This window comes from Delphinus delphis, chromosome 12, assembly GCF_949987515.2.
Source record: "Delphinus delphis chromosome 12, mDelDel1.2, whole genome shotgun sequence".
NCBI classification, from domain to species: Eukaryota; Metazoa; Chordata; class Mammalia; order Artiodactyla; family Delphinidae; genus Delphinus; species Delphinus delphis.
In genome coordinates this window covers 52,246,725-52,274,320 of record NC_082694.2, presented here as the reverse complement: position 1 = coordinate 52,274,320, position 27,596 = coordinate 52,246,725, and the positions used below count along the sequence as shown (strand labels likewise).

General features: G+C 38.7%; 1 protein-coding gene across 4 annotated transcripts in view; it reads left to right on the top strand.

Moving 5' to 3' along the window:
- Positions 1 to 439: 439 nt before the first annotated feature.
- Positions 440 to 27,596, top strand: part of SOCS5 (suppressor of cytokine signaling 5) — a 63,810-nt gene continuing 36,653 nt past the window's right edge. For 2 of the 4 annotated variants that reach the window (XR_009521454.1, XM_060026677.1), the window contains exon 1: positions 754 to 945. The gene's annotated coding sequence lies outside the window, so the exon portion shown is untranslated. Of the gene's footprint in view, positions 658 to 753; positions 946 to 1,019; positions 1,795 to 27,596 lie in introns of those variants that run through there. The other 2 variants (XM_060026682.1, XM_060026681.1) reach the window with 2 other exon arrangements.

The window sequence follows — 27,596 nt, the reverse complement described above, 5'->3', positions numbered from 1 at the left end:
CGTTTGTGACAGCTGGGAGTGGGGATGGGAATGCTTGAATTAAACGAAGTGCCCTGGTTCCCGTGGATCTTGGAATTTAGTAACAGGGAGGCTCCTTGCTGGAGGGAGCTAGGGAGACTCATTCACAGTTTCCGACCGGGCACTCACGCCCTCCATTCAACATTTTTCCTTTCCTTTTCCCTAACAGAGTTGAAACCAGGGACAAAGCTTTCCTGCTTCTCCTTCCTCAAGGTTGACCTTCCGCCCCCAAGCCCACCTCTGGACCTTCTCCGACCACGTGACCCTCTTCAGCCCCCGTGACTCGCCGCCGCCAACCCCTCCCCTCCGGCCGCAGCCCGCCTTATCCCGCCTCTCAAGCCCACGTGACCCCCTCTCTCCCACCTGACTGGCTCCTCCCTTTCCCCCGGGCCGGACCCGGCCGCCGTCGCAGCGGCCTGACTCCAAAATGGCAGCCGCGCACAGCGCGCACCCGAGCGGCCGGACCTCCCTGACTCCCGGGCCTCCCCGCTCTCGCTCCCTGCCTCCCTCCTTCGGCCCTCACCCACACGCCTTCGGATTGGCCGTTAGGAATCCCGCCCCTCCAGAGCCCCGTCTGCTATTGGTCACGGTAGGCTGCCCTTCAGAGAGGCGTGCCCCCGCCGCCCCCCGCCCCAGGAGGTATTTTCCATTCCGGTGGGGGTTGGGGGAGGGGGGGAGGGGAAAAGGGTGAAGAGGGGGAGGTGGCCGGGGAAAGGGGTGGGGGCTTGGCGGGGGCATCCGGCGGAGCTGGGGTCTCCGGACTCCGTCCGGAGGAAGCGAGACTGCGCCCGCTCGGGCAGTCGGAGGGAACGGGACGGGACCGGCGGGCGGGCGGGCGGACTCGCCCTCTCGGTGACTGCGCCGTCCGGGCCCGTCCTGCCTGGCCGCAGGTGCCCCTGGATGAGGCCGCCCCGCGCGCCCCGACCGGTGAGTGTCCCCGGTGGCCCGGCCCTTGAGTGCTCCCTGGCCCCCGCACAGCCGTTAGCGGCCGCCTCTTCGGCCCCCGGTGCTTGCGCCCGGCGCAGTCCGCCTCCGGCCGGCGCCTCCACACCCCGGGCGGAGGCAGCGCCGGCCCTCTGGCCGAGAAGAGGACGACGGGCGGGGGACGGCGGACCCGGGCCGCGAGCCCCGTGCAGACCGTGCGGCGCGTAGTGGGAGCTTGCGCTCAGTGGGCTCTTGATGCATTTCGTTGAATTGTTTTTCTGGTTGGAGGAACGTAGGGCCCCTAAGAGGAAGGGGGTCGCTCCGGGCTAGCCGGAGGGCGTTCGTGATCTGGGTCGTGGTGAATCGGGGGGGAGGTCACCGGAGACTGTGGGGCATTTGCGCGCGTTGCAGGGGAGGGGGCACCCGCCAAGTCACTTGGGGCTCTAAGGCTCCGATCCGGGGGTCCTCAAGGTCGACGAGAAGAGAGGTTCATCCGGAGATGATAGAGGGAACTGGGGAGCTTGGATGGGGGAAGTGACTGGAGCACCTCCGGAGTTTAACCCGAGGTGGAAAGGGATGCGCAGGCGGGCGCTGGAAGACCCTCTGCAACTACTTGGGGTCCTAAGATTCTTTGGTGCTGGGATTTGGGGATTCAAGCAGCTGAAGCGAAATGACTTTCTGGAGAGGGAGTTGCATTTAAAAAAGGATGCACAGAAACAGTTTAAGCACACAACTTGCTTGGTTCTGAACTTTGAGAGGCCGGGGTATTGGAGTCACGAGGTGATTTCTGACATTTTCTTTCGGCATTCCAACCAAAAGGTGGACCTTGGCAGTTATCTTTTATTTTAAAAGGTATGTATGCGTTCGATGGTGTTATACCAGTTAGTAGTTTTGCTGGAAATTCTCAAACTGCACCTTGAAATTCTTGTAGCAGCTTCTCCATCTGCTGAAGATCCTTTCTTCAGGTCTCTCCATCCATAGCAGTGGCTTACTTCCAATTTAACATTTAGACTGGACTGTATTATTACAGTTTGCTACTGGCTTTTATTCTAGAAGATTAATAAGTAATTCACATGCTTTCTTTCCCTTGCTTTTAATTGTTTCTTTACAAGGTCATGCAATTTTAACTTTTTAAAGTGTTGGACTGGGAAGATGTTGGTAAGCTAGCAGCTCTAGAAAGCAGTATGCAAATTTGGGAATCTTAATGTCAGATGCTTAGTTTAATTTTAATAATCTTGTATTTGCATAATTCTCCTGAGAGTTGAGAACATAGAAAATGCATACCAGGGTTGGTCCACAGAATCCACCTCTGGCAGCCCACGGAGGTTCTTCATGTCACTGAGAAGAGGAAGCTAAGAATTGCACAGCTAGCTTTTTAATCTTTTCTTAATTATATATGTTATCTTACTAATTCCTCACAATTTACAAAATAAAAGCTTTTTTTTTAAAGGGAGCACTTAAACATGTATGAGAAAATTTTGTAGATTGTATTTTCCTTTGCTGTAAAATGTAATTCATCAGAGAAAACATTTCTGCAAAAAGGTGTTAATATATTCAGTTGGCACCTTCTTAGTTCTTGAATAAATAATGGATAATTAAATTTTTTCTCCCTATTGTCCTTGAATTTTACTGTCCGTCTTTAGGGAGAATGTACTGGCACACAAAATAGTAGCCTAAAATATTGAAACCTAACACCTTTTAACATTATAATAGCTTTTACATTATGCACCTTCAGACTCATCTATGGCAAACCAGTGGTCAGGAAGGCTTTCTCCTATCACCTTTGTTTAGAATGGGCTGTTTTCTCCCATTGTAAAACTAAGGGAAAATAACGCTTAATGCCTGCAAAGTAGTGGTAATAACTAAACAGAATGAGAATGGGAAGCTTGGAAAAAAGATGTAGGTGTATGAGTCACATTTCTTTTAGAGCTGGAAGAGTAGACCATGGATATGATTATGTTGCAGATCAGGAGACCGAGACCCAGACCAGTGGAAGGGACTAAAATTCTAGGTAGCGACGAGCCAGGATTGGTGGGCAGGTCTCTGAACTCTAGTCCAGGGTTTTTCTACTTTATGACATTCACATTGCTTATTTCTAAAGCATTCTAGTGCCAACTGTAAGTGGTTTTAGGATTATGGGTGATGTTGTTCCCTTCCAAGGATGGGGAAGTTTGGGTTGACTACTTTTATGCATGAAATGACATAAAGCAAGATGAGCTTTCATTGCACAGTTTAAAACAGTATGCTGCAGTGTTAGTGGAAGTGCTGATGTTCCCCTCTCATTGGGAAGAGACAAACTGTCATCTAGATTGAAGTATTAGATGAACTTCTTAGAGTAGGCTAGTGTGCTTTAAATTTTATGCTAAAAATTAATTGCTTAAAAATTTCTCAGAATTCAAAAGGCTCTAGTATTTTCAAGATAAATTATACAAAAATTATTATTTTAAGGAAGTGTGGGGGTTTTGTTATGTTAAAAGGGATTTTGGTACCTTTGCAAAGAGCAGTAGTAGAATTACATGATACTTAGGAAAACATGATTTTGATCATAGTTGTAGGAAAGACTGGATTTGTATAATTAACATTATGATCCTTGGCAAGTTATTTAACCATTATGTACCTACGTTTCCTCACATGTAAAGTGAGGTTAATAAAAGTACCCACCTCAGTAGGGTATTGGTGAGGATTAAAAGTGTTTCCTTAGCACAGAGAAAGGGTGCAACAATTATTAAATATTATTTGTAATGTTCATTAGGTATGTACAGGTACTTGTATGCTTATTTGTTTCCTTGCTGTTAACGAAGTCACTTTGTGGCTACAGAAAATTCCCAGATAAATACATGATCAGTATTTATCATATTTATTTTATAAATAACAGTCTGCCTTAAGGGGCACTTAGTGCAAATGAGGCCCTCATTTATTATTTTTTTTAGTCCTTACTCTGCTCACCTTGGACCTTGAATTAGGTGTACCTATCAAGGTAGAGTGAAGGTGGCTGTTTTTCTGAATGTCATTGGGAGACCCTGTTGCAGTTTCATTATTCTAGAATTAAAATGTTAATAATTGATTTGCAGATATTCTACTGAAAATACAGTGAGTTCTGGAGTCCTACTGATTAAACTTAGCTGAGGAAACCAGGGCTTTATAAGGTCTATTATTATTTGCAAACCCCTTCTCCCAGTGGAACCTTGAGAAAATCACTGAACCTTGTTTTCTGTTAAATGAATATTTTGATGACTTCATTCATTAAACTGTTAGGTTTTAGTGATAAAATTTGCTTAGCTCCAATTTTATAACGTTTCGTTCTTTTTGATTTGCTATAGTCCAGGCCTAGTTAGTCTGAAGAACATGTGGTTTAGCAAATGTGCTTTATGGTGACAGTGGTGAATTTCTTCTCCTGGATATTCTGGACTTCTTCCTTATCAGATTCTGCAGTTGATTTTATAGCAGCTCATCTTCCGTTTACAGTCCTCTTAACTTTTATTCAACCACGTTTTTGTGATCTTTCCTTCTCACAACATCTTTACCACCTGTACCTCCACGTAGCTTCTTACCAGCTGTCACACATGAGCTTACTTTTTTTTAGACCTCTTTTTTTTAACATTAATTTCAGTTATTTTTAAAATGTATATCACATAATATTTAAAAATTGCCCTTATTTTTAGAGTTTCATTGAATTGAACCCATTTTACAGGTTTGAGATTAAAATCAGAAACAGGTTATAGCTCAAAAGCATCTTTATTATGCCAGTAGTTGCTTTTTCCTATTTTGTTTTAGATCTCAGGCAGTCATTCTGTTGGTGGTACTTCAGATGATAAATACGTCCCTTTACTCTGAAGTAATGCTAACCAGCAGAGCTAAGAGAGTTACATGGCACCATCAGAAGCTTCCAGTTATTTTTTTTCTTTCATTGATACAGAATTTTAATGTTTGAGCGTGACCAGCTCCTAATCTTCTTCTGATAAATTATTTTAATAAAGATTATGAAATTATTACAATTTGTTGGCCATTTTTGGCCTCATGACATGCTTTTCGGAATTCTGTAGAACTTAGACATGCAGACCTTTTCTTCACGTCTATTGCAAAATCTAATTACGTGAATAAAATATTTAATTAAATGTGGTTTCAAAAGATACCGTAAATATCATGCTATAATAAAAACAACCAACCGTTGCTCAGTTTTTCATTAAGTTGATTTTCTTTATATATTTAAAAATAATAAACACATATATATGGAGTCTAAAAAAAAATGGTTCTGAAGAACCTAGGGGCAGGACAGGAATGAAGACGCAGACATAGAGAATGGACTTGAGGACATGGGGAGGGGGAAGGGTAAGCTGGGACAAAGTGAGAGAGTGGCATGGACATATATACACGCTACCAAATGTAAAACAGTAGCTAGTGGGAAGCAGCCGCATAACACAGGGAGATCAGCTCAGTGCTTTGTGACCACCTAGAGGGGTGGGATAGGGAGGGTGGGAGGGAGGGAGATGCAAGAGGGAGGAGATATGGGGATATATGTATATATGTAGCTGATTCACTTTGTTATAAAGCAGAAAGTAACACACCATTGTAAAGCAATTATACTCCAATAAAGATGTTAAAAAAAAATTATGGCTTATGAATTGCCTGTTAGTCATATTGAAAATTCATGGGTACATGGACTGAGTAGTACAGACCATGCAAACTACTTTCTTAGCTTCAATGTAGATGTTAGAGAGTGAGAGTTAGAGATGTTAGAGAGTGAGATAGTCTAAATTATATTTAGAGGCTGAGTTGTGACCCAGGAAGGGGATCCAGAAGTCATGGAGATAACTTCCTTGAAGGCATTTATTGTAGTTACTGGCTGGCTACAAAGTCCTAGGAAGAACGTGTTGAGTGTTGTGGGACATGGTTCTGAAAACAAGAATGATGTTGTACATGAAAATGATTATAAAAGGGGTTACCATTTTTTGACTGTTATGTTCCAGGCCAGGTGATTTGCAATCATTCTTTGATTTAATTTTCTTAACAGTTCTGAAAGGTGGATGGCATTATCCAGTTTTATCAAAGAGGAAATTTGATTCAGGGAGGTTAAGTGACTTTCCCAAGTTGGCCAATATGTGGCACAATTGGGACTAAGGCCCTGATCTTTTGATTGTTAACCCTAAACATTTCCGGGATATTAGGAGGCAGCTTTGAAAACTTGTAATCGTTTAATTTAGAGTTTATGAAATGTTGTTTTACTTCTTTGCTGTGGCAACTTTGGATGTCATTACCACAAGAGGTAGTATCTAGATATTTTGAGAGGATTTAGAGACATTCCTTAAATTCTTGATTGTTAAGGAAATCTAGGGATGTTTTGTGTACAGTCTTAAATGCAGTGCTGGCTGCCCATAAAATGTTTCTCCTGTTGCCTTTATAAAATGCTGGATCATTAATGGGCATTAATAAGGGTAACATTAACAAAGAAAATAGTTTTTGGTGGGAAAGACTACAGAGTAGGCGTCCAGCGACCTGGGTTCTTCTACTGGTCTGAAAGACTGGTGTGAAAACATTAGGATAGCATTGAAACAGCCTTAACGTTCTTGCTCTGGGAGTACGGGAAGGCTGAGCTGTGTCTTAAGAGATGAGCAGGTGAGGAGAGGTTGTAGAGTTGTAAGCAGAGGGAGTACCAGTGTGTTAGATGAATCACTGAGCTGTATTTTTTTGAACTGTAATTTCTTCAAATGTGAGTTAAAATATAAGAAAATATTTTACTTATAAGGGTAACTAATGTATTATATAGAAACTATTACACATGTTTCGTATTTGTTGATTTTGGAATCCCCCAAAAATGAGGTTCTAAGAACCAAGTAAATGTGAAAGTGCTTTGTAAATTTTTAAGTGTTCTACCAGTAAGAGGGATAGAGGAATACTGATATTCTTGTGAAGGATGGACAAAGAGGATGCTGTGAAAACTTAGGTAGCAGTACAAGAGGAGAAACAGCAGAAGTGGAAAAGTACAGAGAAAAGAGAAAAGTACAAGAGGAGAAACAGCAGAAGTGGAGAAGAGAGGTGTTAGAAGATGAAAGAAAGTATGTGAATAGATGGGCAGAAGATTGAGTTGTAGTTCTCTTTGTGCCTGTTGATCAAAAGGAGGGTTATAAGTCTGTAACTGAAGACTTTTAACATTAATTTATGGTAAGGAAAAAGCTTAGCAGGTAGTTGAAACATCTTATTCACTTCTCCATTTAGTCTACACTGACCATGTTAACAAGGCTATGAAAATAGGCTAATTGAGAGTTGGCTGTATTGTCTGATTGTTTCCTCACTTCTGTATAGGTTTAGCTAATGGCTTTAAATTGTATAAGGGTGCTCATAAAAATAAAATAAGCTGCACTGAGTTACTGTTTATTCTAGATTTATTGAAAATAAAAGGGCATAGTGTGTTTAAGGAAAAGGGTGAGGTTTGATCTGTCAAAATGAGTGCAAAAGAAAATTAGGAAATCAGAGTAGAGCCAAGGTAGAATGGGAACAAAATGCCATAGTAGGAGTTAGGTTTTTTGTTTGTTTGGTTTTTTTTTTTTTGCGGTACGCGGGCCTCTCACAGTTGTGGCCTCTCTCGTTGCGGAGCACAGGCTCCGGACGCGCAGGCTCAGCGGCCATGGCTCACGGGCCCAGCCGCTCCGCGGCATGTGGGATCTTCCCGGACCGGGGCACGAACCCGCGCCCCCTGCATCGGCAGGCGGACTCTCAGCCACTGCGCCACCAGGGAAGCCCGGAGTTAGTATTTTTATTTTGTTTTATAGATGAGGAAGTGATACAAATAGTTTGGTCCTTTAAAAACTGATTATAGCTGTAATGAAGAGTACAGGCTGGAGGAACAGAGAATTGAGACATTTATTCACCAAGGAATATGTATGGCAGGGTGAGTGAATGAGGCATTTTCTGTGGCCTCTGGTAGGCAAATCACAGTCAAGGATGCCATTTAAGGCTCTGCCCTAGTTCAGGAACGAGATTATGATGGTCTGAATTAAGGAATTTGTAGTAGGGATAGAAACAAGACCACTGATTTCAGAGATATTTAGGAGTTTAAGTCCTCCAGACTTGGTTAGTGTTTGGAGGTGATAGAAGTTGAAGACGAGTCTAAGGTTCCTGACTTGGCAGGAGAAAAATATGTGCAAGTTTGAGAGAAGGGGAATACTGAGTTTGCTTTCAGATAAGTAGTTACGCTTTTTAGATAAGTAATAACAAGATATCAGTTGGAAATAACGGGTCTAGCTCAGGAACATGGTTAAGTTTATAGATGTGATTTGGAAGGCATAACGTTTGTAGTTGAAAGTTTTGAAATTAGACAAGTAATGACCATAATTCCTAAATAATAATGCATGCAGAACAAAAAGTAACTGCCAGTGCTGGCCCTAAGTTCGAGAGTGTAGACGTTTTAAAGTATGTATTTTAAATTTGCCCACCTCCAGTCAAACCCCCACCGCATAGCTTTATAAAGAATATATAGAAATATTTGCTGCCAGAAGTATTTTAGTGTCCTTGAAATAGTGTCCCGCATCCTGTCTGGCCATCAGCATAACAGGGAATTTGTAGACAAATGCACTTCCTTCTTCTTCACTTTAGTCTCTTTGGAATTCTCTTTGCTTCCTTGAGCTGGTGAGGTAGTCTGAACAGATTTTGAAGCCTGAAGGCTTTTTTCACCTTCTTTAAAATCTAGCCCAGATCAGCCCTATTCAACCATCTCTTTGCCTCTCTTTCTCTCCTACTCCTACAGCCCTATGGAGCTCAAGGCTCTGGCAAATAAAATGGCACTCCAGGAAAGAAAAGTAAAAACAGCACAAGAGAAAGAACCTTGAAGAGGACTGTAATCTTTTCAGTTCTCCCCCAAAGGTTCTACTCTCTAAGCCAGGGGATGGAGTTGGTGAGTCATTAAGAAGTGATGTCCAAATTCAGTAAAATAAATACATCTATTGGGAGCAAGGTCTTCAAGTGCTGAGGGAATTTGGAAAGAATCTGAGGTGGTTTAGCACTTAGTGGAAAAGATGAGTTTTTGGTTCAGTTTTAAAGGAGGTAGAAAGACAAGGCTGTGCAGCAAAAGGTAACAATAACATTATTAAAGAGGGAGGGAAAACAGTATGTACCAAGGAAGTAGAACATTAAGAAAAAACAAAGGAACTGGCGAACAGGACTCTTTATCTAAAATGCATGGTTTGGGATGGAGTTAATGAGAAATTAGGGTTGTTAAATGATTGAAGACTAAAATTTGGAGTTAGTACTCCTTGAACACATAGTAGAAAATTGAACATGAACAGAAGAGTATTGTAACATGATTTAAATAGCAATCAAGCAATTATGGAAGATGACAACGGTTATATATAGGTTATGATGTAATGGCACTGATTAATTTATATACCACCCAAATCCCTTATATTTTCTCTTTTTGTTTTCTTATTATGTACTTCTATACCCGTAGTTATCAAACTTACCTGGGCATAAAGATTATATGAAGCTCTTGTTTGAAATATAGATTCATCCATGTTACATGTAACAGTGTTTAGTTCCTTTCAGTTGCTGACTAGTGTTCCATTGTATGGATATACTGTATTTTGTTTATTATTATTGTGGAAAGGGTTGTTCTAGTTTTCAACTGTTATGAGGAAAGCTGCTATGAACATTCTTGTATAGGCTTTTTGTGACACATGTATTCTTTACTTGTGGGTGAATACCTAGAAGTGGAATTGCTGGGTATATGGGATAGGTGTGTTTAACATGAGAAATTAACAGAACAGTTTCCAAGGTGGGTTTACCATTTTACACTCCTACCAGCAGTGTTCCCTCTTCCTTTCTTTTAGGGAGGAGTTTGGGTGTAATTGATGTTCTTCCTTAAATGTTTGTAGACTTCACCAGTGAAGCCATCTGGACCTGGAGTTTTCTTCGTGGAAAGGTTCTTAATTAAGGATTCAGTTTTTAAAAGAATAGGTCTAAGACTGTTCAGATTTTCTGTTTCTTTTTGTGTCTGTTTTGTGTCTTTCAAGGAATTTGTCCACTTCATCTAACTTGTCAAATTTATCAGCTTGAAAATAAATTATATATTTTATGAAACAGTATTTCCTTTTAATGTGAGTAGGATATGTACTGATGTTCCCTTTTATTCCTGGATATTGGATTCATTTTCTCCTTTTCCCTCCTGATTAGTGTAGCTAGGGGTTATCAATTTCATCAGTCCTTTCATATAATCAACTTTTGGTTTTGTTGATTTTCTCTCTGGTTTATCTGTTTTCTATTTCATGATTTGAGCTCTTTTACTAATTCCTCTTTCTCCATACTTGGGTTTAATTTGTTCTCCTTTTTCTAGCTTTTAAGGTGAAAGCTTAGGTCATTGATTTTTAATTTTTTCAAAAAATTATGAACACTTAAAGCTATACATTTTCATTATCATTATATTCAAAATAGTTCCTAATTTCTCTTATAATTTTTCTTTGATTCATGGGTTGTTTCAAAGAGTTTTGCCAAATAATTTCCCAATATTTGGAATTTTCCAGGTGTTTTGTTACTGTGTTTTCATTTAATGCCATTGTGATCAGAGAACAAACCCTTAATAATTTCAATCCATTTAAGCTTTTTTTATTGTTTTATGGCCCAACACATGGTATATCTTGCTGAATGTTCAATGTGTACTTGAGAAGAATGTATATTCTCCTGTTGCTGGGTGGGATGCTCTCTAAATGTCAATTAGGTTAGGTTGGTCTTTGTATATCTTCTATATTTTTACTAATTTTCTGCCTGCTTGTTCTATCAATTACTGAGAGAGCAGAGTTGAAGTTTTCACCTACAATTTTGGATTTCTCTGTTTCTCTTTTCAGTTCTGTCAGATTTTGTTTCATGTTTCAAGCACTGTTAGAGCACTGTTAGGTGCATGCACATTTAGGATTGTTAAGTCTTGTTAATGAATTGGTCCCCATGTCATCATGAAATGTCCCTTTTTATTCCTGGTAATTTCCCTTGTTCTGAAGTCTCTGTGTCCTTTTGATTTTGCATGGTATATCTTCTTCCATCCTTTTACTTTTAACCTATCTATATCGTTATATTTAAAGTGGGTTTCTTGTAAACAGCATGTAGTTGGGTCTTGCTTTTTTATCCAGTCTGACAATATCTCTTTTAATTTGGTGTGTTTACCAGCAATTGGCAAACTATGGCTGGCAGACCAAACTCTACCACTTGTTTATGTAAATAAAGTTTTATTGGGACATAGTCATGTTCATTCATTTACATATTGTTTGTGGTTGCTTTTGTGCTACAGGTGGCAAGGTTAAGTAGCTGGGACAGAGACCAAAGCATAAAATATTTTCTGGTTCTTTATAGAAAAAGGTTGCCTACCACTAGCTTAGACCATTTACACTTAATGGAATTAAGGTTGGATTAAAATGTACTATCTTACTATTTGTTTACTATTTGTTCTTTTTTCCTTGGTTTCCTTGTCTTCTTTTGGATGGATTATTCTTTATGGTTCCATTTTATTTTTTCTGTTGGTTTATAACATTTCTCTTAAAAAAATTTTTAGTGGTAGTCCTTCTAGTTAATTAATAACAGTCTGCCATCAAATAATATTATACCACTTCATGAGTAATGCAAGAATTGTACATAATGTTACAATTTCTCCTTCCCATGTTTTGTGCTTTTTTGTCATACATTTTGATATGTGTGTTTTAACCCTGTTGCTGATCTTTTTGTTTTTGTCAGGCAGTTACCTTTTAGAACAATTAAAAATGAGAAAAATGTCTTTCTTATTTGTCTCATTTTAATCACTTATTTAGATCTTCATTTCTTTGTGTAGATTCAAGTTTGTGTCTAATATCATATCCCTTTTGCTTGAAAAACTTCCTTTTATATTTCTTTTAGTGCAGCTTTCTCTCTCTTTCCCTCTGTCCCCACTTTGTCTCTCATTTTGCCTTCAGTTTTGGAAGTTATTGTTAGTAGTTACAGAATTGTAGGTTTTCAGGGTTTTTTTCCCCCTTTGAGCACCTTAAAATGTTATTCTCCATCTTCTCATTTGCATAGCTTCAGAACTCTGTGGTGATTTTTCTATTTGTTTCCCCATATGTAATATGTGTTTTCCCTTTGGCTGCTTTTATGATTTTTCTCTTTATCACTGGTTTTCAGCAACTTTATTATGATGCTCCTTGGTATGGTTTTATTTGTGTTTATTCTTGGGGTTTATTGAGCTTCTTAGATCTGTGGGTGTATTGTTTTCATCATATTTGTAAAATTTTTAGCCATCTAACTTCAAATTTTTGAATTCCCAAGTATTTTTCTCCTCAGACTCCAGTCCTGCATATGTTCATTCAGCCACTTAATATTAGTTCACAGATCACTGAAGTTCTCTCCATTTTTCTTCTAATCCCTTTTTCTTTTCTTTCAACATGAAAAGTTTGTTTCCCAGTCTTCAAGCACACTAATTTTTTTTTTTTTTTTTTTTTTTTTTTGTGGTACGTGGGCCTCTCACTGTTGTGGCCTCTCCCGTTGCGGAGCACAGGGACGCGCAGGCTCAGCGGCCATGGCTCACGGGCCCAGCCGCTCCGCGCATGTGGGATCCTCCCAGACCAGGGCACAAACCCGGGTCCCCTGCATCGGCAGGCGGACTCTCAACCACTGCGCCACAAGGGAAGCCCCAAGCACACTAATTTAAAAAAATTCTCCTTTGTCTAATATGCTGTTATACCCATCAAGTTAAATTTTTATATCAGGTGTTATTTTTTTTTTAGTTCTAGAATTACTATTGATTTAAAAAAATAACTTCCACTTCTCTGTTAAGATTTTTTCTTTTTTTCATTATGTCCATGTTTTCCTTTAAGCCTTTGAACTCTTTTCTAATAGCTATTTTGAAGTCCTTGTATTAAAATTCTCTTTATCCCTACCACTCCTGGATCCTGATTATAGGTTACCATTTCTTATTTTTTCATACATCTGGTAATTTCTTTTGGGGTTATGGTGTTGAGTATTTGCCTTGATTTTTTTTTTTTTTTTGTCTTTCCTTCTTGAGTATTAAGTTTTATTCTGGCAGGCAGTTGCTTTGCGGATCAGATTGATCTTTTGAGTTTTGTGTTCAGGGTTTTTTGGGCTTTGGTTTTGGGCAGTTCTAGAATAGCTTTCAGTTTAGGGCTAGTTTGGGCCCATTACTGAGGCATGCCCCTTCTTGTGTCTCACCTGATTGCCCCATGTGTTCATCAAGGTTTATTCATCCCAGCTGGTGGAAACTGAATGATCCTGGCCCTATGTGAACTCTGGAAGTTGTGAGGCTTAGAGCTCCCTGGTATTTGTTATTTTCTTGAAGTTTTTCTTTGTCTAGCCTCATAGATTTACATAACACACATACGCAGATTGGTGTTTAGCCAGAAACTCAGGGAGACCTCTTCTGTAGATTGTTGAGCGTTTCTGTTTAGTTTCTTCCTTTATGGTAATATGCCCTGCAAATTCTAGTCGTCTCAGACTCCACAAATTCTGAGCTCTGTCACCTCAACTCAGTAAGACTGTTGGCTCTGTTTGGGTTCCCACTCCTTTTGTTGTAGTTCCAAACAGAAAGGTGGGGCAATCTTTGGGTTCACCTCATTTCTTTCCCTTTTTTCAGAGGTCATATTTCCATACTGCCTGTTACCTAGTGTCTGAAAATAATTGTTTTATGTTTTGTCTAGTTTTCTACTTGTTTGTGTCAGGAAGACAATTCTGGACTTTGTTGGTCCCTTTTGCCTTCATTTTTGAAGGGTATTTATGCTGGATGTAGAAATTTAAGTTGGCAGTTCTTTTTTTTTTTTTTCTTGTAGCACTTTAAAGTCATGATTTCAATATTCTCTCGTTTAAGTTGTTTCTGATGAGAAGTTAGTGGCCATTCTTACCATTGTTCACTTGTAATACGTCTTTCCCCCCACCTCTGGCTGCTTTAAAGATTTTCTCTTTATCTTTGGTTTTCAGCAATTTTATTTATTCTAGGACTAGATTAGCCCTAATACCAAGGCATGGCCTTTCTGAGATCTCTATCAAATGCATGTCATGTTCATTGAGGTCTCTCTACTCTAGCTGCCAGGAATTTGAACAACTCCCAGGTAGTTGTTCAGCTCATGCTCCGTAGTTGTTCTTTCCCCAGATTTTGTTCTTTGACTCGCCTCATGCAGTTTTGCCTTGTGCATATGCAGCTTAGTCCCTAGGCAAAGGATTAGAAGATCTCTCTACAGGTTTTTGAAACTTTTTCTCTCCACAGCTCCCTTCTTTCTTGTATTCTGCTCCTTAAATTCCATGCCTTCAGTAGCCTCAGGCTTGGAGCTCTATTTTCTCAACTCAGTGCAATATCTGTGTTCTTTGGGGGTTCCCCTTCCCTGTGGCACAAGCAGAAAGCCAGGGTGTTCGTGAGTCTTTGTTTCCCTTCTCTCAGAAATCACAGTCCTATGCTGCCTGTTGTCCAGCATCTGAAAATTATACTTAATATATATTGCCCCATTTGATGGGCAATATGTATAAAATATTATTTTCAGATGTTGGACAACAGTCAACATAGGACTGCCTTTCACATCAGGAGGTCATAACTGGAAATGGAAGTGTAGAATTTCATTTTAATTTTTCTTCTTTTTAAAAACTTTTTTGCCTCACGGCTTGTGGGATCTTAGTTCCTGACCAGGGATTGAACCCAGGCCCTTGGCAGTGAAAGTGCAGAGTCCTAACCACTGGACCACTGGGGAATTCCCTAAAAACTTTTATAATTTTTGGTACAGTATATCATACCTTTTAGAGTATGGCTTCATTAAAAAAATAATGCCAGGACTTCCCTGGTGGCGCAGTGGTTGGGAGTCCGCCTGCCAATGCAGGGGACACGGGTTCGTGCCCTGGTCCGGGAAGATCCCACATGCCGCGGAGCGGCTGGACCTGTGAGCCATGGCCGCTGAGCCTGCGCGTCCGGAGCCTGTGCAACGGGAGAGGCCACAACAGTGAGAGGCCCGTGTACCGCAAAAAAAAAAAAAAAAAAAGCCAGCTCATATTTTAATTTGCAAGCCATACAGAGAGCTATAAAGAAGAAAGTTCAAAAGAAAGAAAGAGAGAAAGCTCAATATCCCCAAACCCAGAGTTTACCATGGTTATCTTTATCATTTCAGATGTCATATTGCAAATATGCACATAGAAGAATAATTTATTTTTTAAATGAATTTATGCAGTTCATGCTATTTTTAATTAAAAGCACTTAAATTTAATTAACGGGGTAAATTTATTAAACAGAAGCAACACTGGAAAAATGGCTCAACCACGGATAAATGTTTATTTACTACAAGAGATATTTCCTAAAAGATTTTTCTCTAAGTTTATGAAATAAGATTACGGAAAAAGCCTAAGAGGTTAGAATCATTATGTCGTAGTTGGCATGCTTCAGTAGGTCTCTCATATAAAAAAGAATCACGTGTTGGCAAATATGTGCTGTTGGTAGGAGAATAAATTGGTACAAATTTCTAAATGGCTATTTTAGCTCAAGCTGCTATAACAAAATACCATAAGCTTATGGTATTATAAACAACAGGTGGCTTATAAACAACAGAATTTATTTCTTACAGTTCTGGAGCCTTGAAGTTTGAGATTGGGATGCCAGCATGGCTGGGTTCTGGTGAGTCCCCTCATCAGGGTTGCAGACTGCAGACTTCTTGTATCCTCAAATGGCAGAAAGAGAGCTAGCTAGCTCTCTGACTGCTTCTTATAAGGGCCCTAATCCCATTCATGAGGGCTCCATCCTCGTGGTCTAATTATCTCCCAAAGGCCCCACTTCCAAATACCATCACATTGGGGATTAGATTTCAATATATGAATTTTGGGGAGATACAAACATTCAGTCTATTACAATGGCGATTTGGCAATATTCAGAATCCTTAAAAATGTTCACATCCTTTGCCCCAAATTCCATTTTTAGGAATTTATTATAAGCAAATAAGAGGTGTGTACATTATGTGTACACATGAGTGTGTGTGTTATTCATTTCAGTGCTATTTATAATGTTTAAAAATTAGAAGCCTGTTAAATGATTAAATTATGATACAGCCATATAACCAAATACCATAAAAACATTATAAATTATGTTTTTAAAATTTTTTGTTTAGTATACTACTAATAAAAATAATTGGCAGGTGATAAAAATCATGAGCTTTAAGATGTTTAAGGGTATAAGGTATAAGAAAATATTCAAATATAGTAAATGAAAAAAGTAAGATGATATTTTGGAGTATCTTAAAAAGGATATATTTATTTAAAAAATAGGATGTGAAATAAAATATGCTAACTTTGAGTAGTTAAATTATGGGTTATTTTTCAATTATATACTGTTGAATATTTTTCACATTTTCTACAATAAGCATGTACTATGTTAAAATCATACAAAAAACGTAATTTTTAAAATTCTGATAAATTGAATGATTGGGAGGATGAGGGAAGAAGGATTTAAGTGATTGTAGTTTTTCTCATCTTAATCATATGCCTCTTCTCCATTTTTGCAGGTACTTTAGCTTGAACTTTATCTGTATAGATTTAGTGAAACAGGCATTTATTCTTATACTGTATACATAATATATATCCTAAACTTTTTCTAATTTAAGGCAATCTCCCATGTTTCACAGTTTAAAATTTTGGGTTTCTATCGAGCACTGCTTTGTACACTTGAAGAGGTGTAATATTGCTTTCTTTCCCTTTTCCATTTTTTTCCAGAGCTGTTTTTTTTAAGTTTTTGTCCTGCTTTCTCAGCCAGCGTTACTGCCCACCTCCTTGCAGATGTGGATGCCCTTACATTAAAGAAAGAAGTCGTAGTCTTTAGTTTTCTTAATGAAATATTACATTTGCTGTCTCAGTCCCTAGCATCTTAGGCATATGGAGTTGGTGCTCTTCAGGAACTCACTCTAGTGACTCAGCTTCACATTTTTTGCTATATATTGAACATGTTAGAAATCCAGTGGAGAAAGTTAATATTCTAAAGAAGAGACAAAGGAATGTTGTGGTTAATGAATAAAGAAATAGACATGTCCTCCAGGGAGGTATCATTTATACCAGACCTCAGAGAATGACCTTAACTTGAATAGTCTAGTGTCTATACCTCAGCAGTTACAGATCCAGAAAACTCATTTTGGTCAGGGGAACTGATTTCATGCTAAGCAAATTTACTGAAGACTCATATGCGAAACAAAGTTAATTTCTTAATTTATATTAAGAAATAATATCAAGCCATAATATTTTGATAGCCTACATCTTCATTGTAGGGCTACATCTACCAAAGGGATGTGAACAGTTGGGTCCAATAATCAGACTGTGTTTTCCTGAAGGCTCAGGCAGTACATTCTTCTTCGATTACCTTATTTTTAGTCCTTGTGAAGGGCTCTATAGCTGTGGGCAAATTTTTTAACCTCCCAAGTCTCAATCATCTCATCATTAAAATTGTGATAATAACTAGCTACTTCCTAGGCTTGTTGTGAGAACTAAATAAGATAATCTATGAAAAGTGACTAACCTAGTGCCTATCAGACAGTTGCCATTCAGTAATTGTTCAGATGATTTGTTGTCTTCTACTTCTAGATTTGAGGTCTGGGGGTTAAGAAAGGCACTCTTGTTCTTTTCTTTCCCTTTGCAGGCATTGCTGGGAACTCTATGGGGCTAAGTGGTGTTGAGGTACTAACACTACTTGATTTACAAGAATATTGTTCTGAGTGATAAAGTTTAACTTAATCTAGTGAAGAACTGTAATGAATCTGCATAGGTTATGTTTCACTGTGAGATCTAGCCATTTTAATATTTTGAGACTAAGGTAAGAATCATTCTTTTAAGGAATTCGGTAGTGTTTGCTTTTCCAATTTGACATTTGTAAAACAGCTTGCTATTCCTTGTAAAACAAACAAGTAAATTCCAGATAACAAATTTAATAAGCTGTTTTTACTCGTTGCTGACAACTTAGTAAGGTTCGTGCTCGGTAGTTAATATTTCTAATTTATTATATTCATAGATTATAATGTTGTAAAGGACCTAATCCCTTTCCCTTTCCTTCAGATGAGCTTACTGAGGCCCAGAGAACCAGCCTGAAACTAAGCCAGACAGCTGATGCATCATAGCGGGTCCCTGGGACTGTGAGGTGCCAGTGCAGCTGGGCCCAGGACAGTGAGGCCCTTGATATAAGAGTTTGTACTCTGGAGGAGGCAAGGAGAGCGGCCAGCTCCTTCTTTTGGATGTCAGCATCCTTTCTTTCACATGGTTGTGAGAAGGCGGCATTGAATTCAAGCAGTGAGCTTGCCATAGTCCTGAGTGGCAGACATCCTAAGTGAGTCCCTTCTAGAAGGAGGCCCTGCTTGCCCCTCCTTCCTTGCTTAGCCAAATCCAAATCAGAGTGAATGAACAAATGTCCTTTTTGTGTCAGGTACCACGTCTACTAACTAGGCACTGTGGAGCAGTTGGGACTTACCTGAGAGGTTTTTTTTTTTTTAATTTATTTTATTTATTTTTGGCTGCGTTGGGTCTTCGTGCTGCACGTGGACTTTCTCTAGTTGTGTCGAGCGGGGGCTACTCTTCATTGCGGTGCACGGGCTTCTCATTGTGGTGGCTTCTCTTGTTGCAGAGCGTGGGATCTAGGCGTGCAGGCATCAGTAGTTGTGGCACACGGGCTTAGTTGCTCCATGGCATGTGGGATCTTCCCAGACCAGGGCTCGAACCCATGTCCCCTGCATTGGCAGGCGGATTCTTAACCACTGCGCCACCAGGGAAGTTCCTACCTGGGAGTTTTTAATGGCAGAGCTGAGACAGGTCTCTAGACTCCAGCACACTCTTCTTTTTGCCATATCCCTGTCCTCCTTACATCAGATGAATTTTTTTTTCTCTTCTGAATTACTGTTTGACTTATATGGGAGACTTGTTAAAGAATATTTTGACATCTGTTTAGATGTTATTCTCTAATTGTCCTACGTAGTACTTTCTTATTTACAGTTCTGGTTTCTCATTATCTCATGGGTGTGTATTATGTCCTCAGCTAAATCCTTGTGGACCTATACCGTTTTGATCTCTTTCCTGTGACCCTCAGGGCTTGGAATATTTTAAGCATTCAGTAAATTGTTGATCAATAAGTAAGTATTTGTTATCAATTTTTTAATTGCACCAGACCTTACATTTTAACATACTTTCAACTAGAGAAGGATCTGGATTTGCTACTTAAAGCTTGTAATCTCAGAAGATTTAAGATTGAAAATAGTTATAAAAGTGCTGTTGTCATTTGAAAGAAACTGAGTGCTCTCACAGATAACTAACTTCACATGCTTTAAGATCTAGGAAAAGTTAGGGACGGTGAGGTTGGTCACTTATTTAAATAAATGACTTGTGGTCATCCGGTGTGTTTTTGTTTTTTAAAATCACAATCTAACTTTTTTGGCAGCCATCAAAAAATATATATGGTTATAGAGAATAGCTGTCTTGAATTGTAATCCTCTGTGTGTGTTGGTGGACTAATTTGCTATGGGTTTATTTCTTGAGAAGAAAAAAAAAATTTCATGTCTCCTTAGGATAGTTTACAGAGGGATGCAGTTATGACCAGTCTTAGCATGTGGTCCCAGTCAGCAGTCTTGTTTTCCCCCCAGCTTTATTGAGGTATAATTGGTAAGTAAAAATTATACATATTTAAGGGATACAGTGTGACGATATGATACACATATACATTGTGAAATGATTACTGCAATCAAGCTAATTTATATATCCATCATCTCACATAGTTACCCTCTTTTGCGGGGGGGCTGAAAACATTCAGGATCTACCCTTTTTGCAGATTTCAAGTATACGATACAGTAGTATTAACTGTAGTCACCATGCCATACATTAGATCCCCATAAATTATTCATCTTATAACTGAAAGTTTGTGCCCTTTGACCAACATCTCCCTATTTCCCCCACCCCCAGGCCCCTGGCAATCACCATTCTACTCTGTTTTTATATATCTCACCTTTTCTTTATCCATCCTGTCAGCATTCTTAAAAGTGTATGTTTTTTATATCAAGGAGAATCAGATGAGAAAGATCTGGATAAACCGTTGTAAATCTATAATTGCTATTAGAAAAAATAAGGGACATACCATACTAATAATGGACAAAAATGTCATTTTTATTTCAAGGACCAAATGAATATCTAGTATGAATGTGGAATCTTTCTTTTGACTTGATATTATTTGTTGTGTCTCAAATTATCTTTCTTACATGGTGATGTTAAATATTTATCTTTAGTTGTTACTAGGTATTAACAACCTCTATGGTTGGTTGAGGGATGTAATTGTTTCTGAGTCTAGAATTTATACTTATGCCATATCTTTGTATAATTTTTAAAAATTTAAGTCTCCTGTCTGCTGTCTCTGCATGCTCCCATTTCACTGGTGTTCACATTTATTTTGAGCCTTAATTTGTATATAACTAGAAAGTTCTAGGATAATTTATACTGTGTATTTTTTTTAAACAAGTTTTCATACTCAGAACAATGTTGTTTTTTTTTTTTTTTTTTGGCTGTGTTGGGTCTTCGTTAATGCGCGCAAGCTTTCTCTAGTTGTGGCGGGCAGGGGCTACTCTTCGTTACAGTGGCTTTTCTTGTTGCGGAGCACGGGCTCCAGGCACACGGACTTCCGTAGTTGCAGCACGTGGGCTCAGTAGTTGTGGCTCGCAGGCTGTAGAGCACAGGCTCAGTAGTTGTGGCACACAGGCTTAGTTGCTCTGCAGCATGTGGGATCTTCCCGGACCAGGGCTCAAATCCGTGTCCCCTGCATTGGCAGGCGGATGCTTAACCACTGCACCACCAGGGAAGTCTCTACGTATTTTTAAAAGCTTTAAAAACCTTTGATTAACGTACAATAAAATTGACTTTTTTGGTGGGGAGGGCATATGGTTATTTAAATTTTACCTCGTATATAGATCCATGTAACCACCACCACAGTCAGGATACAAAACAGTTCCATCATGCCCCAGAACTCCCTCATGCTGTCCCTTTGTATCACACCCCAAACCTCTGGCTATCCCCTCTTAACCCCAATCACTGATGGTCATATAAATGGAATCATACAGTATGTATACTTTTGAGGCTGGATTCTTTCATTCGCAGTAATACTCTTGAAATTCATCCAAGCTATTGCATATATCAATAATTCTATTTTGTTGCTCAGTAGTATTCCATTGATAAACTGTACTACAGTTTGATTATCTGTTCACCTGTTGAAAAACATTTGGGTTATTTTCAGTTTGGGGCAATTATGAAAGAACTGTTATAAACACTTATGTACAGGTTTTTGTGTGAGCACAGATTTTCATTTCTGTAAGATAAATACCAAGGAGTGGGATTGCTGGGTCATATGATAAGTGTATATTTAACTTCATAAGGAACTTGCCAAACTTTTTCAGAATTTATGTCCCATTTTGCCTTCCTACTTAGAATGTATGCAAGTTGTAGTTGCTCTGCATCTTCTCCAGCATTTGGCGTTACACTTTTTAAAAACAATTTTAGCTGTTATAATATCGTTATGCCTTTAATTTAGATTTCCCTAATAGCTAAAAATATTGACCACCTTTTAATGTAGTCAGTTGCCCTCCCATCTAGCTCTTTGGTGCACTTTTTGTTCAAGTCTTTTACCCAGTTTTTAATCAGGGTCTATGTTTTCTTACTGTTGAGTTTTGAGAGTTCTTTACATATTCAGAATTCAAATCCTCTGTCACGTATGCCATTTGTAAATATTTTCTCCCCGTCTTGTAGCTTGGTATTCATTTTCTTGACAGTGTCTTTCACAAAGCAAAAGTTTTTAATTTTGAAGTCCAGTTTATAACTTTTTTCTTTTATGGATCATGCTTTTGGTGTCGTGTGTAAAACTTTGCCTAACCCATGTCACTACAGTTTTATCCTATAGATTCTAAAAGTTTTATAGCTTTGTATTTTACATTAAGATCTGTGATCCATTTTTAGTTAATTTCTGTATAAGGTGTGAGGTTTAGGTTATATTCTTGCCTATGGATGGCCAGTTGTTACAACACTATTTTTGGAAAAGACTATATCCTTCTTCCGTTAAATTGCCTTTGCAGACATCTTTGTCCAATATCAGTTGCCATATTTGTGTGGATCTGTTTCTCAACTATAGTCCATTGATTTATGTGTCTGTTCTTTAACCCAATACTGTACCCTCTTAATTACTGTAGCTTTAGAGTAAGTTTTAACATCAATTAGTATGATTCTTTCATTTTTATTCTTTTTAAGAATTATTTGGCTTTTTTAGTTCCTTTGCTGTTGTTTTTAGAACAAGTTTGTCTATATATACAAAAAATATCCTGGGGGGTGGTAGTTTGATCAGAACTGTGTTTAATCTACAGATTAAATGGGAAGAATTGACACCTTTACTATGCTGAGCTTCCAATTCATGAATGTGATATGACTTTCCATTTATTTAGATCTTCTTTGATTTCTTTAATAGTGGTGTAGCTTTGGCATACAGCTCTTTATACCTGTTCTATTAGATTTATACCTCTGTATTTCAAATTTTGGGGAGCTATTATAATGATATTTAAAATTTTTGGTTTCTACTTTTTCATTGCTAGTATTATATACGTGATTGATTTTTGTGTATTGACGTTATACTTTATGACTTTGTAATTTTACTTATTCGTTCTGGGAGATTTTGTGTAGATTCTTTGAGATTTTTATGTAGACCATCATGTTGTCTGCAAATAGGACTTATTTTTTTCTTTGTAATCTGTATGCTTTTTCTTCGCCCTTGCCTTCTTATACTTGCTAGGACTTTGAATACAGTGTTGAATAGAAGTGGTGAGAGTAGGTATCACTGACTTGTTCCCAATCATAGGGGGAATGTATTCAGTCTTTCACCATTAAGTATGATGTTAGCTGTAAGCATGTCCTTCCTTCTACTTGATTTGGGTTTACTTTGCTCTTCTTTTTTTCTAATTTAAGGTGGACACTTAAGATTATTGATTTGAGAATTTTCTTCTTTGATAATGTAAGCATTTAATGCTATAAATTGTCCCCTGAGCATTGCTTAACTGCATTGTACAAATTCTGATGTGTTTTAATTTTCTTTCAATTAAAAATATTTTCTAATTTTCCTTGAGATTTTCTCTCTGACCTGTCGATTATTTGTAAGGGCATCATTTAATTTCCCAAGTTTTAGAGGTTTTTCTGTTATCTGTTATTGATTTCTAGCTTAAATTCATTGTGGTCAGAGAACATATTTTGTGTTACTTAAGTTCTTTTAAATTTGCTAAGATTGTTTTATGACCCAGGATAAGGTTTGCCTTGATGAATATTCTCTGTGGACTTGAAGAGAAAGTTGTTGGGTGGAGTGTTCTACAAATGTCAGTTAGATCCAGTTGGTTGACAGTTTTGTTCAGTTCTCTATCCTTGTTGATTTTTTGTTTACTAATTAGATAGATTTCTGAGATAAGCATGTTGAAGTCTCCAGCTATAGTTAGAGATTTCTGTATTTTTCCTTCCAGTTCTGTCAGATTTCACTTCATATATTTTGAAGCGCTGTTAGGTGCACACACATTTAGGATTATTATAATCTTGGTGAACTGACCCTTTTATCATCATATAATGTCATTTTTTATGCCTGGTAATTTTCTTTGCTTTGAAGTTTACTTTATTTGGTATTAATATAGCTACTCCACCTTTCTCTCTCTCTTTTTTTTTTTTGTGGTACGCAGGCCCCTCACTGTCGTGGCCTCTCCCCTTGCGGAGCACAGGCTCCGGACGCGCAGGCTCAGCGGCCATGGCTCACGGGCCCGGCCGCTCCGCAGCATGTGGGATCTTCCTGGACTGGGGCACGAACCCACGTCCCCTGCATCAGCAGGCGGACTCTCAACCACTGCGCCACCAGGGAAGCCCCTCCACCTTTCTCTTGATTAGTATTTCTATGATATATCTTTCCCCATCCTTTTACTTCTAAACTACTTATATTATCATAGTTGAAATAAATTTCTTGTAGGTGGCATGTAATTGGATCTTATTTTTTTAATCCATTTTCATAATCTTTGTCTTTTAATTGGTATGTTTAGGTGCTTTACATTTAATGTAACTGCTTATATATTTGGATTGAGTGCTACCATTTTATTGTTTGCTCTCTGTTTGTTCTTTTTGGTTTTTGTTTCTCTTTTTCCCCTTTCTGCCGTGCCTTCTTTTTGGTTATTTGAACAGCTTTTGGAGTTCCATTTAAATTTATCTTTTTTTTTTTTTTTTTACTATATCTCAATCTAGTGTTGGTGTGGGTGTGTGTGGTTGCTCTACGGATTGTAATATACATATTTCAATTTTTATAGTCTACTTAGGATAAATATTTTCCCACTTAAGTGGGATGTAGAAATCTTAATACTATATATCTCTTTACCCCACTCTTTTTTTGTTGTGTTGTCATATAATGTCTACATACAGAGAAAACTCCATCAGACAATGTTACAGCTTTTACTTTTAACCACCAAACATTTTCAAGAATTCAAGAAGAGAAAAATAGTTTATTGTATTTACCCATATGGTTATTAATTCTTCTTTTTCATAATTCTTTCTCATTCTATTTTTCCCTTGGCATCATATCCCTTCTGCCGTTTAGTAATTCTATTAGAGCTTATTTGCTTATAGTGAATTTTCTTGGTTTTACCTTCACCTGAGAGTGTCTTTATTTTGCCTTCATTCCTGAAGGATATTTTCACTGGATATAGAAATTCTGTGTTGATGGTCCTTTTCTTTCAGTCTTTTAAAAATATGCCATTTCCTTCTGAACTTAAGGTTCCTGGTGAGAAATGCACATCCATTCAAATTGCTCTTCCCTTATAAACACTGAATCACTTTTCTTTTTCTGTCTACTTTCAAATTTTTTCTTTGTTTTTAGTTTTTATCAGTTTGACTTTTATGTGTCTGGGCATGGATTTCTTTTGTTTTTTGAATTTTATTTTACTTTTTTTTTATACAGTAGGTTCTTATTAGTCATCTATTTTATACATATTAGTGTATATATGTCAATCCCAATCTCCCAATTCATCCCACCACCCCCCGCCCCCCCTGCCACTTTCACCCCTTGGTGTCCATACGTTTGTTCTCTACATCTGTGTCTCTGTTTCTGCCCTGCAAACTGGTTCATCTGTACCATTTTTCTAAGTTCCACATATATGGGCATGGATTTCTTAGGGATTTATTCTGTTTGGGTTCTCTGAACTTCTCAAATCTATATATACATTGTGTCTTTTACCAAGTTTGGAAAGTTTTCAGGCATTATTTCCTCAAATACTTTTCTGCACTGCACTCTTTCACTTTCCTTTTAGGATGCCAGTGACTCCAGTGTTAGACCTTTTGGTATCCCAGAGGTCCTTGAGGCTTTGTTCATTTTTTTTTCTCCTTGTTTTTCAGACTTGATAATTTCTATCCATCTGTCTTCAAGTTCACTGACTTTGTTTTGTCATCTCCATTTTGCTTATTGAGCTCATCCAGTGAATTATTTCAGCTGTATTTTTTATATCTAAAATTTACATTTGGTTCTATTTCTTTGCTGAGGCTTTTTTAAAGTCTTTTAAAGTATTAGGTTAATTATAAAAATTAGTACATGCTTGTTGTAAAATAAAGATATATGTAGAAGTATATGAAGTTTTAAAATCTCATTGTGTGGCTCTTACTATTAATGGCCATATAAATTGTTTTTACTTTTTGTCTATTGCAAACCAACATGCAAGTTTATATGTGTATATTTGTGTGCACACACTCCCACTTGTATGTCTATAGAGTAAATTTTAGAAGTAGAATTCTGGGTAGGCATCATTTTGAATACCCACAAAATAGTCCACATAACCTTTCCCCATTGAGGTGTAGTGTGAAGGTTATTTCTTGTTTTGCACTAGCATAAATTCTTGGAAAAAAATTTTTTTTTGATCAGAAAAGCTTTTCTTATGTTTTAGATTAGTTCAGTAAAATGGCTTCCCAGAACTAGAATTAGTAGATTAAAGGTTACGAACATGCTTAAAGTTTTTGGTAATTTGTAAACCGATGTTCCAAAGACTTGGTTGATTGACACTTGTAACTATGGAATTTAAGCTCAGGAATAAAGCCTTTGTGTTTCCACTACCAAAGAACAAGAGAGTATTGGCAATATGCAGAGACCTTCTATTCATTTCAAAAATGTTTGCCCTTCTTGGAGCATTTTTATAATAGCTGCTTTGAAGTCTGTCAGATACTTCCAACAACTGTGTCATCTCAATTGTTGATGTCTCTTTATTGTACCGTGCAAGTTGAGATTTTCCTGGTTCTTCGTATGCCAAATAATTTTGGATTGCATACTGAAGTATTATGAGACCCTGGGTCTTGCTTAAATTCAGTGGTGAATGTTCATTTTTGCGTTTTAGCAGGCAGTGGACCCTGTTGGTTTAGGCTGCAGGTTGCAGCTAGCTTTCTGTGGGTTGTGATTTCAATATCAATTTGGTTTTCAGAGCCTGTAGTGCTTTGCTATTTGGATCTGTCCTGTGTGTACACTGCCCATTGGCCAGTTTGAGATAGGTGACTATTTTTTTCTTTGTTCAATTCGCAAAAGTTTTTGGTTTGCTATTTAGGATAAAGTCGATGCCATGTTCAGCTCTGGAGTGAGCCCAGGCGTTCATAAGCAACCGTATGGAGTCGTTTTTCTGAGTTCCTCCCACTCAGCTATTTCCCCTATACTTTCTACTTCCCTGGGAACTCCCCTTTTTAGTCCTCCAGCCAGAAAGCTTTGTCTAAGGTGCTCACTTCCTGTGATTGTGCCCACATGCAGGGACCAGGGGTAGGAGCACAGAGAGGGGGAAAAAAAGGTTAGGAGAGGGTTTCGCCCCACCCTCTTGAAACCACAGCTTCTGGGATTAGAGAGGATTTCCCTCCCTCAGACCTTTAGGTACCTGTGGGCCCCCTGTTGTTACTGCCTCCCTTTTCCTGCCGAAGCCTGAACTAAAGCACTTCACGTGAAACACTGTCTACATTGCTGCCCACTTCCAGGTTTCCCCCAGTTGATGTGGCAGGATACAAGAGGAAGAAAGTAAACCCACCCTTGGTTCCATGGCCCTTTGAATTCTGATCTTCTTCCCCAATCTACCTGTTACCATTTACTTTTTTTTTTTTGCGGTACGCGGGCCTCTCATTGTTGTGGCCTCTCTCGTTGCGGAGCACAGGCTCTGGACGCGCAGGCTCAGCAGCCATGGCTCACGGGCCCAGCCGCTCCGCGGCACGTGGGATCCGCCCGGACCGGGGCATGAACCCGTGTCCCCTGCATCGGCAGGCGGACTCCCAACCACTGCGTCACCAGGGAAGCCCTACCATTTACTTTTTACAGTCTTTAAATAACTGCTCCGTACATTTTGTTTAGATTTGATAGCTGTATTCAGTCGGAGGGACAGGGTGGAGTGTTTTTACTTTATCTTAGCTGGCACTAGAAAGAACCCTGTATTGTGTACTTTTAAGAAGGGCATTATTTATTCAACCAACATATGTCCTTATCATATGAGTCCTCACCATGTGCTGGACACTTTAAATATATTATTTGTTTAATTCTCTGACAACTGTTCCCCTTTTAGACATGAGGAAATTGAGGAGTAAACTCTTAAACTAGGTCCAGAGGCACAGATAGTGACAGGCTGGTATTTGAACACAGGACCCAAGGTGTGTTC